The sequence below is a fragment of the Centrocercus urophasianus genome, unplaced genomic scaffold (assembly GCF_019232065.1).
Source record: "Centrocercus urophasianus isolate 14NV4802_14NV808 unplaced genomic scaffold, USGS_Curo_1.0 seq_23, whole genome shotgun sequence".
In the NCBI taxonomy this organism is placed as follows: domain Eukaryota; kingdom Metazoa; phylum Chordata; class Aves; order Galliformes; family Phasianidae; genus Centrocercus; species Centrocercus urophasianus.
In genome coordinates, this window is record NW_024884789.1 from 14,298,505 (window position 1) to 14,310,206 (window position 11,702).

At 38.8% G+C, this 11,702-nt stretch overlaps 1 long non-coding RNA gene across 1 annotated transcript; it reads right to left on the reverse strand.

The window, feature by feature from the left end:
- Window positions 1–4,394: 4,394 nt before the first annotated feature.
- Window positions 4,395–9,791, reverse strand: LOC122163173. The gene is made up of 3 exons (XR_006169838.1): window positions 9,677–9,791; window positions 7,888–8,092; window positions 4,395–5,018 (listed from the first exon to the last, which is right to left on the reverse strand). It is a non-coding gene; the product is annotated as an uncharacterized LOC122163173 (long non-coding RNA).
- Window positions 9,792–11,702: the final 1,911 nt, after the last annotated feature.

The window sequence follows — 11,702 nt, forward strand, 5'->3', positions numbered from 1 at the left end:
CCCTAATGAGACCCAGGAAACTCAACACCAAAGGCATACTTTATCAGGACACATCTAGTTAAAATTGCAAATGAAAAAAATCCCAAACTGAAACACACTGAAATGGAAACATTACTCATCAGTATTTTTGCAGTTATAAATTGGCCTTAGATTGATGGAAGAGGTTTTCAACTGCCTGTGATGGAAGCCTGACAACCAGATTGAAGTGGGAACAAAACTGAAAGCAAGCACTAGTAGCTCTGAACATGTACACATGCAATTACTCCTGATGACTGCACTCCTGACCGACTCCATTTGCAGATACCTATCCCGAAGATGAGTGACTCTTTTGACCTTTGCTTAATCCTCATTGTACCCCAGCTGTCCATGCAGATGGGTTGTTGCTAGAACTATGTTTGCCCACATCTTACTTTTGAGCTTTTGATTTTCAAACATGACTATCTGAGGAAAGGGTGAACGCACATAACAATATTCTTCAAATTGGTGTTATTATCAGAAAACTGTATATCAACTGAGAAATTAACAGGAGGCTATAAGTAGAAAGAAGATTTGAAGACTTCCCCTTCAGCTCACATGAAATTAATAGCTAGTGCTATAGAGAGAATGTCTGAGCTGTATTAGTTAGAAGACATTAATTCCCAGCAAAAAGTCTTCACAGTTGAAGCAGACGCAACCACAATAGACTGAGGTTTTATTGCTGCCACTGATCTGTTCAATTTCTATGCATGCTGACAAGTATGAAGCTGGCAAGGCCATTCACTTCCTGACTGCTGGTCACTGAGTTATGCAAAGCTTCCAACTTCTCACACCTCAGGAGCACCAATGAGGTGCAGGCTCTTTCTCATCCTTGAGGCATTCAAAGCCTACTAGCAGCTAAGCCAGCTGCCAAGCTCCAGTTCAGCAGCAACATAACCAACACACATTCTAGGGAAACTATCGTGTGGGTATCATTTGGCTTTCTGTTACATGCTCATTTTAGATTGTGACAATCTATTCCTTTGATCTATTCAACTAAAACGACATTCAAGATATTTGTCCTGACATAAGTATGACTAACTTCCCTTTTTCTTTGTTTAGGACAGGAAGCCCCTTAGAATTTCTAGGGATGAGTTAGAAGGATCATTGCTAACATTTATGTATTTATTTATTTATTAAGTGGCCAGAATAGGGAAAGTTTGCATTTTTAAGAAAAGCTGTTTTGCAACTAATCATTTTAAGCAGCTGAGTGACATTTAAATCCCTGTTTACTGTGAGATACTGGAACAATAGAAGATTTTAGATGAAACTTCTAGAAAATAAAGAGTTTGAAATCTGGAGATTGGCAGTGATGTGATCTGTATCACCTTCAGCAATTTGCCCTGCTGAGACATTTCCAAGCACAAACTGACACCCAAACCTCATAATGAACACACTGGAGAATTTCAGAGTTCTTCTCTGTTTCAAAATTATTTGACTACAGAATCTCAGCGTGGCTGATAAAGTGAGATGAACTGCAAGTATTATGAAATGTATTCCTTTGGTTCAGGTCAATGAAGACTGAAGAGATCAACGCAACAGCTCAATAGAGCAAACACCAGGTCGATGTAGTTAGTCCATTTCAAATCTTGTAGCATATAGCAAAACATATTGAAAGATAAATACACGGCTCCCTCAAGCATATTTTGGATACTAAAAATACATCTTCATTATTCATTTTAAAACCCTAAAAAAGAGTACCTCTCTTCTTCTAATAAATTTTAAAAATACAGAGAATGCCTTTATTTAGTTAATGAATTCCAGGAAAGCAACATGTTACTGAATTAAAAGAATACCTCTAATTTAAACTGCTTAAGATGAATTCAAGTTCAAGTTTCTGAAGATATACTGAAGAGTGCTTAGCATTCTATCACTTAGATAAAAAACAGGTAGTGCTCAGCTCACTTAAATGAAGAATGAGCGCATTTAGTATCCCACTTCACAAAAGACCTTTGAGTCAAGCAAACGGTTACTGAAACAACAGTGGAAGAGACTATCACGATTCTTTCCTCAGTGGCATACAACCTGTTCATTTTACCTTACTGTTTTCCTTAAAATAGAAAAACGAGAAGCACCTACCTTGACAGACTTGGAGAAAGCGCCATTGCTTGTGCTGCTCACTAGCGATGTCAAGATAACATTTAATTCAAAAGCAAAGTCTTCTCCATAGCTCTTAGAATGCAGAGTTCTTTTAGCCCTTCAAACGACTACTCAGGGTATTAGAAAAGGCTAATTCTTAATTCCTTCTACTAAGCTTGCTTGCTGCTATGGACTACTACAGGCTTTATTCCTATTAGAGACTTACTGGTTGCCCAAGGTGACGGTGTTGTGTCACAGGTAAGTAAGAAAGCAATAAAGCAAAGGGTTTCTAAAACTCTAGCTTTGAGTAAAAAGATTAAATGATTGCGTTTGCAGACTTTTAAGCCTAAAATAATGCATAGCTGTGCTTTACTTTTCTAGCACTGGCTAACTCACAATAACATCTCACTCTCTTTGCATTCACAAATTTTTGCCACAGTTTGTCATTCAAAGAATCAATGGCAATCTAAAAGATTAGAGAAGGCTGATACTAACCCTCATATAGTAGCAATTATAAAAAGGGAAGAAGGTCAGGCCATGTCAGAAAAAGGAACATGCTCATGCTCGTTTTTAGATTTTGGGTGTAGGCCAGTAAGTCTTTTCTAATCACTTGACTGAGAACTTAAAACCAGGCTGATTACTAAACAATAGAACAAATACTAAGAGGGGTCAACGCCTGTAACTTCCACCTGCTTCAGGAACAAGAACAATGGTATCTGTTGGAGACATTTTGGTTTGTCTTTCTTGCTAGTTGGAAAAGAAACAAATGTCTAGAAACATAACTGTAATCACAATCACAACTCTGGCTAAACAGCAAAAAATGTCATTATTTACCAAGGCATTTCCCAAAGCATATTTGAGCACAGACATGGAATTTAATGGTATTCTGCAACAAAGTCATTTGAATTTCTGCAAGGGTTCTGAGGTATTTTAAATATGTTTTGACAAATATTTAAATAGAGCATTTTAGGCTTAGTTGTATGTTCACTAAGCTGAAATACGTTATTTAAACAAACTATGTTGAGACATTTGGTATCAGATAAGGTTGACTTACCTGGGCTCACCCAAGCTGCTCCTTCTCCTCTGGGGAGTTGCAGTTGTCTGTCTGCCTATTCTCCTTGGTTGTGCTTAGCATCTCACAAAATATGGTTTCTCATATGGCTGAACTGACAAGATGCTTTCTCAAAGTCACAAAACCACAATGTGACACAGTGTGACATGACTTCCCCAGGAATCTTGTTCTGGAGAGCAGGTATGTAGAAAGTTCTTCATTCCATGTCAAACTTCACTACAGCTCTGAACTCCCACAAAACAATTTCTTGAACTGATTGTTTACAGTGCTTCACATTTCTGCATCTAACAGCCTGTTTGGGGATCTTAATGCTGCCAGTTGGTCCAAGTCTTCACAGTTCTCTGGTTTCTTTCCCTCATCTCTCTGTAATAGACTGATAGGTTTCTAATTCCATTTCCTGGTATATGGTTCAGACAGACTGTTTTTTATACGTAAAGAGATCTTAGTCCCTCTCTCGTGCTTTTGTAATATTTGATTACAAATGGAAATCATAATTAAAATATTCCAGCTAGCCATAATTGCATCACCGATTCAGGAAATAATTCTATTTAGGAAACGTTTCTCTTTAACTTCAGAAACCAGCTGTTACTACATCTTCCATAAAATTAAAAGAACGTGAGACATCCCTACAGTAAAACCTGTAATTTGCAATCAACTACCATCAGGTAGTCCACAGCATTAACTATTTATTCTTAGATGTTCTAACTACCAGATTGTGCAGCAATTCTAAGTATTGAGGCTAATCTTCACATATTCCCCTGGTAGCTGTATTCCCTATGGCTTCATTAAAGAATATGCTTACGTGACGGAGAATCTCGGAATCACAAAATTTTTTAGAACTTTCTTTCCAGTCATTCCAAGAATTTGTGCAACCATGGCAGAAGAGAGAGCAAGGAAAGCAAATATTTTCTCATCTTAGTCACTGTTTCCATGGCTTCTCAATTTGTTCTGTCCGGTTTTAGAACACTGAAACGCTCTCAGATATAGAGACAGCTGTGTCACAGCAGCAGCAAAGGCCCTTTTCAGTGGGAAGTACCACCACTCCCATGAAACACACTCCTTGTTTCTTTTCCCCAAAATGACGTCCCACAATAACTTTGTTAAAAACATGAACTTTCTTAAATGTATCAAGCATCTGAGGCAGAAAAATCACATTCTTAACTGTAGGTATGTGACTACTCGAAGAAAGTAATCTGTGCAGGACACAGTACCCAATAAGAAGCTTCCTTGTAAATTTATTTTTACCTTTTCTGTGAAAAGGAGATGAATTTAGGGGACAGTGGAACTTTAGTAAGTGTAATAAGACAGTTGAAAGTCCTCAAAGTCCAGCAGGTGTTGCTCGGTCATCAGCCATTGAGTTGTTGGCTGGAATGCATGAATAACACATGTTCTAAAAGTCTGAAATTATCCTCCATGGTCTGCTACTTCAGAAGCAACCCTTTTGTTTCTATATCTGGGAAAACATTTAGAGTTTTATGCATAATTCATTAACTGTGTATTAATCAGACTGAGATAAACTATCTTCAAGGTCTCATTTCCTATACACCAGCACATGACAAAGTAAAAGCCAACATTATATGGATGTGTCCTCTTGTAAATTTGATTGGTTTGGGTTGTTCTCGGCATCCCAAAACAACTAGAAAAGCTGTAATGAATGCAACTCCAAATCATTAGTCTTCACACTTATGCATTCTGAGGACGGATGTTCCCATCTCTTTTCTCACGGTTTCCATGACACGCATGGAGTGCTTCAGTTTCAGACGTGTTTGTTCCGTGTGAGTCCAGCCAAGCTTCACAGTATCGTTCACATCATCAGGGTCCAGCAGATGGAGCCAGCAAGACACTTGTTTGGCTTAGACGCAAGGGAAAGAGGCATTAGGCGGAGTCATTAGACCTTATCACTATTTACTTACCAGTGCTAAGAAACTAGCTGATAATAGCTTATCTTGCACAAATCAAATATTCTACCACCACTTGCTTTCGCCAGAGCAACATACAAAGTAGCTTCTTCTCCACTCTCCTTTCAAAATAAGCTTTCAAAATCAGAACACTTCTTGTCAGCACCCCGGAACAAGACTCAAAGAAGAAAAAAAATATTATGGGAGAACTCTGGGGGATCCTTGCAGAATGTGACAAAGCTTCTACCGTTAGAATTTGCAGAGAATGTGCTGCTTCATCTCTATTTCCCTGGTTGTATCCTAGCTACATCAATCACTTACATAAGGATGCTGGTTAATAGTACAGTATGTTTCAAAGCAACGGTAGTATCACCTAAACTGGTCTTCCACAGAGCCTTTATTAAAGATCATACACTGGAGAAAAAAGACAAACAAACAACAACAACAACAACAACAACAACAACAAAAAACCTGCTGCAACACTGGCCTTTAAAGTGAATCTCTGCAAATGGGAGCTACAAGCCTTAAAAAAAAAAAAAAAAAAAAAAAAAAAAAAAAAAAAAAAATTCCCTTCCCTAACACAAGTAGAATTAAGGCTGTATAATAGGTTCAAACAGATAACGTGACCTAAAAAGATTAATTTCTATCTCCCCATGCAGGTCTGACTGTAGCTCTGTTCTTCACACAGTTGAGTCTTATTCCCCTCTTTGATCTATTAGGTCATGAACCTAGCCAGCAATGCTAAAGTGCAATTGTACTAACGACGGCTGGAGGGTGCAGAGCAAGGATACATGCTTCACAGCCAACTGACCACATCATTTGACTCAGTAACTCTTTTTGATACATATGGACAAAGGCAGATGATAAATTTGTTTTTCTCAGAATCAGATAGTTAAAGGAATTCCTGGAGATTTTGTTTAGAATCACTTTTAAATGTAACGTTTTGGTAACCGTACTTTTAACATAAGCAGACTTTTATCAGCTGGTGGAAGAATCACTACACTAACTGAAACAAAAGCAATATAATTGTTATCAGTTGAAGCAGAGGTTTTGTAGATTCATCTGTTTGAACTGTATGCTGTAAGGCAGTCACAATGTAAGAGTAACTGATGTAGCAAAATCTAGACTCTTACAAATGAGGAAAGCAGGTAAATATTTTTGAGAACAGGTCCCTTGTCCAACAAAATTACCCAAACAAGAATCATGGCTATCTTCACTATCCCTTTATGGGGCCTGAGACAAAGAAAACTGCTGAAGCCAGAATAACAACATCATCAGTATCTCGTTAGAAAATTGGACTTAAAGGTGTAATAAGAGACTCATAGAAGTATTAATATTATTACATTAGCTCCTGGAAAATACATAAGTAGATCTATAGCTACCATAAAAAGAAGTCTGCTTCACTGCTATTGTAAGTATACCCAAAACAAGCATTAAATAATACTGAAGTAGAGCAAAGCTAAGGAATTCAAGATTTTGGTTGAGGATTTGCTTTTAACTAGTTCTACCAAAAACATGTATTCTAAAAAATTGTCTTCGTTGCTTGTTTCAGTTAGTGTTCACAGATGCAAGCAGTGTTCAGGCACTGCTCGGGATGCTGGATTAAAAGGCAAGTCAGATTAACTCAGGTTAAAGATCCCTAGGTCCTCAAACTTCTCCCAGAGCATCTGCCAATTCCCAGTAAAGCATTTGGAATGTTCCTATCTCCTTCCTACACCTGCAACCTTGCCCTCCCCCCAGCTATTCTTTCTCCTTAACAGAAGGGAAAGCAGGTGCTTCACTGCATTTGAACACAGTTGGAGAAAGAAACAGGCAATTCCTAAGCCAAGAGCATATCTATAAGAAAACCTTATGGCATAACCATATGAACTTATTTCTGAAACCCAGGCCTACCTTTTACTCAGCTAGCCCATGGACTGGCTGTACTGCTTTGTGCTTTTGTTCTTAAGCTTGTGTAGGGAAGAATTTTTAAGTCACTGCATTCCTCATGTGCAGGAACAGCTTGGCTCCTATCTGCTGTAAACAGACTGTGCTGCGGTCTGTGCTGGATCCGGGTGTTCCAAGCAGAAGGCTGTCAGAGCATGTAGAGTTCCTAACACCTCCACGAAGGCCCCTGTTAGAGCCCAGGCTGACAGATACACTGCAGAGAGCTATTATCTTTTCTAAGAAACATTAGAAATAAAATTTGTGGTGTCCTCCTGGAAAGGTCTTCCCAAGGGACAGATTCCAAGTGCCTCCCCTTTTATGTTGCCAACAGAGCACGAAGGGACCACACTTCAAACGAAAGTTCATCTCAGGCATTTTCAACTATATTTGTGTTTTTGCAGGCAATGTACTGAGGTGGGACTGAGAGGTCTGCAAGAGGTTTGCTGGACCTGGGCAATGACTTTGTCCTTTTTGCAAAGCTTCAAGAGTTACTTGAACAGCAACAGGGTGGCTCCTTCTGCAGCGAGGTGATACAAGAAACATGGGAACATGGAAACACACTAAAGGCATTATTTGCTCCTCTTCCTCCCGAGAGGATCCCTCCCAATCACCCTGTATGCCATCACTGCAGGGCAGTTTTACCTTCTGTCCTGAGCACAGTTCAGCATTGCAAACAAGTCATATGGGACGTACGTGGCAGTACTCATCTTCCCTCTAGCATACTGTTTGTAACTGTGCTCAATATTAAGAGAATAAAGTAAAGAGGAAAAAATAGCTCCAACTCCTACACATTAATTAGTTTTCAGATTTCCACAGAGCATCTGTTCTGACAACTCCAGAGGGTTTTATCTATGCTAGGAACTAATTAAAGTTATGAGGAAAGATTCTTACCCATACCTTAGCACATTTACCAAAGATAAGGGGGCCTGAAAATCCTCGGAAGTCACACTGAGAGCAACATGCTGGCCATTTCCCAGGATCCCAGCGACAGTTCAGGTCTAAGAGGCGTGCCAGGAAGAGGACATGGGGCACAACACTGATGGCTTGTCATACACAAGATACTGTCTACATCCTTTAAAATCTCCCCAGATTCAGAAGCTGTCTAGAATCAGAAAAGCAGAAAAAATAGGGAAATCATCATCCCCCCTGTTAGGCTGCATGTTTTGCTCTGCTTCTTACAGCTGTCACTATATGACCAAACCTGATTTTCTAAAAAACACAACTATCAACTAAAAGGCAGACTGATTCTTATAACAGAGAGAAACAAAAAAAAACACTAGCAGTTGGATTCCCAAGCTGACACCTTTGCTCAATAGTGCTAAGCAGAAGCTATTGTAATAAAAAAAATGCACAGTGATTATTAATGGAATTACTAAAAATAGAGTCAGAAGGAAAAAAAAAGGAACCCTCATTTGAAGTAGTTATTTTCTCTGCTTTATGATATTAGCTACAAAACCATCAGTTGGAGTTCAAATGGGACATTATCAGTGCTGGCAAACCCACAGCAAAGGAAACAGAGTTCTGCATCTCTTTCTATAGAGCTCATAACCCAGAAATGAACAGATGATCACACCGTACTAGATCTGCTTCTCCTGATCTCACTCTGATGTCTCGGGTCCAAAAGCAATATTTCCTTAATTCAAATTCCTGAAACAGCAGCCTACTTTCCACACTTATATTCAGAACTAAAAATCTGGAATAAACACAAAAATATTGCACAGCAGGTGTACAGACCAAGATCTTTTTTCCTGCTAAGATAGGTGGGGCCTTGTGTTTTAATTGTGCCGTTAAGAAATTAACATGACTCATCGCCTCTCCTTTTTCCTGCCTTTCTAATGGCCTTGTACTGTACAAACAGGGGTGTGTATGAAGGAGGGTGGGGGGAGGTAGTAGAAGGAAACTTAAAAAGGCACTGATGTACCTGGTAACGTTTCTGATCTTGATTTAGAGCAACAACACCAAGCAGTTACATTGTTAACAACGGCAGTAAGAGAGAAAATCCATGACAGTAATGAACCCCAGGGAATCTAAACTATGAGCTGAACAAAAAGCACCCAAGCTAATCTTTTCTGATGTTGGCACTTCAGCAGTTACCTGATAGCCAAGGCAGAATAATAATAAGCCAAAATAATAATAAGCCAAAAGAAATCTCTTAGGAGAGGGAGGCGGGAAGGGAATGCAAGTTGTCTTTGTGGAATGTTATCAGATGAGAATTCAAATTCCAGTTTCTACTGAGGCTGCTTCTGGAATGCACAAAACACTGGGTGCATTCCCTTCATACACACATCCATTTTGTGTTTTATCTTTCCATGCAGTGCTGCTTAAAGGTTTATAGGCTTCTCGGCAACCTTGGTATATGGTCATTGTCCAAATTTGCACTGCTCAGCCTCAGATGAAATAGAAGCCATTTCACCCAGGAGCAAGAGAAATCTGAAGTTCTCTTCAGAACTGGAACTTCAAGGGGTGATCCTGAGGTTTAGTTCATATCCTGCCCACCAAAGGCTTCTCAAACACGCTAACAAAGAATGCTTAACAAAATTTTAGTGGTCAGCAGTGGGACAGCATGAGACCTGACAAAGCTCTCATTTCATTTTCAGGATATAATTTGGACTATGCTGTTAAAATCAACCGTTAATACTCATCACCTCTCTTATCACTGATGGCAGTTGTTATCCAGTGCACTTACCTGTCATAAACAATAGAATACTTTTTGCAGGTTTTGAAGCAGAAGCGAGGGAAGAGGGCAGTTTTCTTCCCAAGGTAGTTCCTTAGAAAATGTAATCTGAACCCCACAGACAAGAAAGGCCTGTAGAGAGGACAAACACATCGCTTCAGCACAGGAGTGCTCCACAGTTCACATCAGATTTAGATAAACAAACTTCCAACAAACAAACAAGCTATGCACTCATTGTGGAAAATACAAAATACCACTGAGTGATAATTAGTCACAGAATCTCAGAATACCCCGAGTTGGAAGGGATCCACAAGGATCATTGAGTCCAATTCCCCTGAAGTCCTGGACATTTTACAGAGTAATCAAATGCAGTGTAAGCTTTAAGGACAACATTTTTAAGCTTCTTTCCATCAGTTCTATAGAATGGACTGAAGACTCAAATCAGATGCCAGTCACTGCCTCTTTACAGTTCATTCCTGCCAAAGACAACAGCAAACTTCCAAGACATGCATAAAAGGAGAATTGGAGCTGGATTTGTTGAAGAACTTTTTGAACAGATGTTTTACAATGTAGACAATGCTTCAGAAAACGCCACCGCGTACCTAATTCTCATTTCCGCTGCTGAAGATGAGTGAGATTTACAATTCTGAAAACTTCACTAAACACCATCTGAATTTCTGGGAGCTTAAACAACGCTGAAAATATCCATTCACGTGGCATTCATCCTCTACAGGAGCAAGAGAACTTTAACAACTCCCTTGGGAGCTAAGGTATGTTAAGGTCTTTTGTTGTGAGCAGGGAATCTCACATCCACTTTCATCATTTATTTTTCTTAGAAGTGTCAACAAAACTGCTCATATTTTTCTTAAACAACCCTGTTATTTAAAAAGCTCCTTATTAAACCTCAAGCTATACAAGCTCATAGATGTGAAATCTTTTTTGTCACAGCCTGCAAGCCTGATTCTCCACTTTCACATTACCTGATTACTCCTTCCTTTCCCGCTGAAGACGGTACAAGTTTTTTCTGATGCTTTGGATCAGATCTTTGCAAAAATACAAGACCTCACTTTAAGAAAAATGAATCCTGATCTACGTTAACAAAAGTGAAAGAAGAATACAGACTACAATTGGATCTAAATAAAGAATAGAGATTTCACCAAGTATGAAAAAGGAGCTTTAGCAATACTCACATCTACAGCTATTATCAGCATGTCTTACAGCTATATTGTTCAGTGCAGTAACGAATGTCAGGCACATCTGTTCATGATTTAAAACCAGTGTAATTGACAACATTCTATTACTCTGCTTCTCACTAATATTTAAATGCATGTAACCTCCACTTCCCTTAATTAAAGCAGCATAGAGAAAATTAACTCACAGATGAAATAGCACACTTCAAGTCAGCATAAGATTACACGGTTGCAAAACCACTTGATCACAGATGTGACCCAATCCAATTACTGCCTCAGCTACACCAAAAACAAAAACCAACCCACAGTATGAGGCCAAGCTTTCCAAACTTATGCAATTAGTTTTATAAAAGAAAAAGATTATGAGAAAAAATGTACTATCTACTATGCAAAACCTATTTATCCTATGCAAACGATCGTCTACCCAGGCAAAACAGGTTAAATGCTAACAGGGAACTTTAATGTATTCCCTTCTGTGGTAATAGGCATGTTTGAAAAAGCAGTCTAACGCAGATACTTAACTACCTCCAGGCTGGGATTAAAAGTGAAAGGACACATGGCTCTCTTACTCTCATCAGTTAATTTTCAACCTCAATAGTTTTCTCTCAGCTATAAACTTCTCTTTTTTTGTTGTTGTTGTTTGTTTGTTTGTTTTTAAACTCTTCATACCTATGAAGAAATTTTGAGGTTGCTAAAGCTTCTACATCATAAGCTTCAAATGTAATGTGAATGTAAATTGATAAGTAAATATTTGAAGTGAAAAACCCATGTAACATCTGATGAGGAAAAGTGATTTTTTTTTTTGTATGCTCCCATCCAATCCAGTGAGGCCACTTGGTTGAATAAGG